The sequence below is a fragment of the Emiliania huxleyi genome (genome assembly GCF_000372725.1).
Source record: "Emiliania huxleyi CCMP1516 unplaced genomic scaffold EMIHUscaffold_277, whole genome shotgun sequence".
NCBI classification, from domain to species: Eukaryota; Haptophyta; order Isochrysidales; family Noelaerhabdaceae; genus Emiliania; species Emiliania huxleyi.
The window spans coordinates 34,971-39,398 of record NW_005199953.1 but is presented as its reverse complement, the minus strand read 5'-3'; positions in this window follow the sequence as shown (position 1 = coordinate 39,398).

Here is a 4,428-nt window from a genome sequence, read left to right as displayed (position 1 = left end):
ACTCGGCGGGGTCGCAGCTGCCTCTGGAAGGCACCGAGATGTACCTTTTTCGCGCAATGGTCAAAATCAAGGTTTTGTAACGCGAGCTGTGCCACAGTGAAATGGAACTAGCCTTTACCTTACCTTACCTTACCTTACGCCACGGGGCTAGCACGCTCAGCTGCTCACAGCCTCACACATGGGGGTCATGCAGGCCGAAGGACACCTGGGCGGATCGGCACAAAGCTAAATGTGCGCGCGTGTACTAGCGGGTCCCCTCTCCCCTGCCTCGGCGGGCAACGACCGACGCGCCGGAGCGTGCAGTCGTCACCCATCACCGCGTGGGCGGGGCCCGGGGGGGGGGGGGGGCGAAAACTGCACGACCCAGCGCTGAGCCTGAATACATTCCTGAGCCAAGCCCAGCTGCGCCGAGGGCAGCACCTCACTCCTCGGCTCCCTCATATACACCTGAGCCAGGTTCAAGCTCAGGAGCGGAGGGCAGCGCCGGCGGCGATGCAGGCGGCGGCATGGCGGGTGGCGCGGGTGCAGGAGTGCACATGCCGAAGAACGGCGAGTACTTGACGCAAAGCGTAGTCGACGGGCAGCACAACTCGTACGCTGTCGGAGGAAAAGTCGAATAGTCCATCCCCGCACACTTGCCAAAGGGAAGCGTTGGGCAAGGGTCTGGTGGTGCCGGGACGTCGGCCTCGAGCGTGAAATAATGAGGCATGGGTACCGCATTGAAGAGGTACAGAACTCCTCCGGCGACTCCCATGATGAGAATCACGGCAGCCGCACGATAGGTCCTGCGAGTCGGACTCGGTCGGCGTGCATGATCCTGAAGGAGAGGCTCAACCAAAGACCCCGATCCGAAGGGAGGCGCGGCTTTCGAGGGCATGTTTGTCATTTCTGCCTGCGTGGCGACGGACCGTCGCCGACCGCTCGGTGCCGGAGACCAACACTGCTTGGTGAGGGGACCAGAGCAAGAGGGGGGAACAGAAACAAAAGAAGACGCTGAGAAGACTCCTTTGTGCCGTTCGCCCTCCATTCGGTGACCTCCATGGCTGTCCGCCTCCTTTTGCTGGGTGGCGCTCTCGATACCGTTGCGTCAACCTCGACGTCGCTGTCGCCCTCCCCGTCCCCGCCGTCGCCCGTGCCTCGATTCGCGTCATCGGTAGCGTCTCCGTTGTTCCCTCGTGCCCCGCCGTCGCCCTCTCTGCTCGGGCCGTTGTCGGAGAGGAATGTGCAATGTCGAGGGCGCTCAGGACAAAAAGCGGGCGTGCTGGCCCTGGCGTGGCCCAACTATGGGCAAAGTGTTTGTGTGAGCACACAAACAGTCCGCAACACACGCGTCGCATCGTGTTGTAAACAAACGCGTATACGAATGTCGTGGTTCGTACATATGACATTCTCCCAGTCTCTCTCTCCCAGTATGCTAAACGTACCGAACGTGCATAGGAGACACATACAAGGCATGTCCAGGAGCTACACATTTCATCCCACCCGCTGGCGGACCCGCCGCGCACAAACGGTGTAATGTGCTCGCCGACCTCTTCCGCCTCCTCCATGCCGTACACGGTGTCCCAAAAGTGGCGGCTCATGCATGAGCGCCTTCGTCGGCCGTCACGCCGAGCGCCTTCACGGAGAGCGGTACCCGCGGCGCACCTGCCGCGCGATCAGGCTCTTTGCCTTGGCGATGCCAACAGCCTTCCGGCAGCCGATCCAGCCGGTCGAGAGGACCTTGTAGCTGCCCGGCCGGAAAAGGTACTCGGCCGGCAGCGGCGGCGGCGTCACCTCCGCCTCCTCCTCCTCCTCCTCCACCTCCATCGCGTCCTCCAGGTCCAAAGCCGAAGCGGAGGAGGAGGCGGCCACCGGATCCTCCTCCGCCTCGACGGCCTCCTCCTCCTCCGCGAGGAAGAACTCCGCCTCCTCCTCGTTGGGGATCTCGTCGCCGACCGCGACGACGCGGCCGAAATGCGCCACCAGCAAGCCCCCCTTGGTGAGCATCGCCTACGAGAGTTTCATGAATGAGGACGTGTCTTGGACGTGCCATGGACATGTGCCCCCCAGTGTAGCCGTCAGCGGCGAGCCTCGTAGTAACACGAGACCTTGGCGCCGACGCGCCGGCCCGCATGCGTGTCGCCCTCCTCGCTGCGGCAGATGACGCGGCCAAACTGGAACAAGCCGTCGTCAATCGACGTGATCGCGTCCTCGCGCGACACGGTGACGTACCGCTCGAGGAGCGCCTCTGAGCGCTGCGCCGCGCGCAGCGTCGCCGCCTCGGGCCCGTTGGCGGCACGCAGCAGCTCAAGGCCACGGCGGAGCTTCGTCACAAGCGACCTCAGCTCCACCTTGGCCGGCGCGAGCGGCGGCGCAGCGCGGTAGAGCAGCTCGTCTGCGACCAGGTCGCAAAGTGGCCGCTTGCTGACCTAAACACGCGACTCTCGGCTGAATCTCGTCACATCTCGGCTGCATCTCGGCCGTCATGCCGCTCGCGTGCAGCCCCACGAGGCACCAGCCGGGGAAGGACGTGCCGTCGTCGCAGCCGAACTTCTGGTTGTTCAGCAGCGGCCGGTGGGAGAGGTGCTCGTCCACCTGCAGCGCGCGCGTCGTGTCGCCCTCCTGGATGTTGGCCTGTAGGCAACAGGGATGGAACGAGTGAGGGCGGGCGGAGTGGGCGGGACAAAAGGGCAGAGGAAAGGCGGCCTCCACGTTCGTGGGGTGCCAGCTCAGCTCGATGGTGGCGAAGTTGTCCGCGACCTCCTCGCGAGAGAGGGTCTTGCCCGTCGCCGCGCGGAGCACCGGGTTGTGCTGCTCGACCAAGTAGCGCTGCGACTCGTCGCACGACGCGCCGTCAGGCGGCGCGCCAACGAGCTGCAGCACCTCGCGGCCCTCGAGGACGAGCGGCGGGTCGAGCTGCTTGGCCGTTGGCGGCGCGCGGTGCGCACCCGCGACGAAGACGTAGACGCAGCGGCCCTTGTTGAGGAAGTGCAGGGCGACGGACGCCTGCCGCGGCGTCTCCTTCTCGACGCGGTCGAGGATCTCGTCGAGCTGTGGCGGAGCTCAGCGCAGCTCAGCGGGGTGTGGGCACGGGCGGGGCGAAGTGTGGACGGGGCCTGGGGCGGGGCGGAGCGCACGTTGACTTCGGGCCGGCGGGCGAGTAGCTTCAGGGTGTTGTTCATCCGCTCGGCGGACTTCATTGCATCATACTTGCGCTGCCTCTCGATGAGCACATCGCTCGTCTGCAAGGCCAGCTGGCCCCGCGCGTGCGCCGCCTTGACGTCGTCCGCCGAGTAGAAGCGGTGCGGCCTCACCTTGTACGACACGCCCTCCGCCTCCGCCGCCGCGATCGAGGCTTCGCTCGAGAGATGCCGCGGCACCACCTTGTACGACACGCCCTCCGCCTCCGCCGCCGCGATCGAGGCTTCGCTCGAGAGATGCCGCGGCCCCACCTTGTACGACACGCCCTCCGCCTCCGCCGCCGCGATCGAGGCTTCGCTTGAGAGAGTCCGGGTCGAGGCCGAGACGCGAACTTTGGGCCGCCCAGCGCCGCCAGTCCGCCCCTCCATCGGCGCCGCCTCCCACTCGGCGAGGCGCTGCTGCCTGCGATAGCAGAGGCAGGGGGTGAGCACAGAGAGGGTGGGAGGGTGTTTCGACCCGCGTCCCCCGACAGAGTCTCCACTCAGTCGGTTGCCCCGCCCCTTCGTGCCAGGGGGCGGCGGCGGGACGCGTAGGATCGCCCCCGCGAGAGTGTGTGCTAACCCCTCGCCCTGGCTTGCCGCTGCCCCGGCGGCGGTCCTCTCCTTTGCGGCATGCACGCTCGCTGGCGATGCAGAGGCTCGCGGTGGATACAGACGGATTGCACGCCAGCCAGGGCCCCCGTTAGGCTGGCATACGCTTGTGGCGCGGGCAGCGGTGCTGGGATATCGACACCGAATGCGCCGAGCATCGCCGCGACGTCGTCGGCCAGCGAGAGCCCGGCGCCCTGCAGCGCGCGGAAGACATCGTGCATCAGCCCCCGGTCGTTGAGCCAGCGCCTGAGCTGGGGAGGGTACAGCGTGCGGCCGGGCATCGAGAACTTGTTGCACGTCGGCTTGACGCGGCAGCTCTTGGACAGCTGCAGGGCGTGCGCCACGACCCGCCTCTTGAAGCCATCGGAAAAGTCTGCCGTCGCGCTGCGAGAGTGCTTCTGCGCCCCCTGCGGCGCCGCCGCCGGCAGAGGCGGAGGAGGGCGAGGCGGAGGAGGGCGAGGCGGAGGGAGGCGCAGCGACTCGGGGAGCGAGTGGCGCGCCGCCTTCGCGCCGCGCCCCTCCTGCACCCCCTTGCCCCCCCCGGCCCCCTTCTTCTTCTTCTTCTTCTCGAAGTCCGAGTTCGGGTCGGAGTCCGACGCCTCCTCGCTGCCGCTGCCGCTGCCGCTCAGCCCGTCCGAGTAGCGGCCTCCGCCGCCCC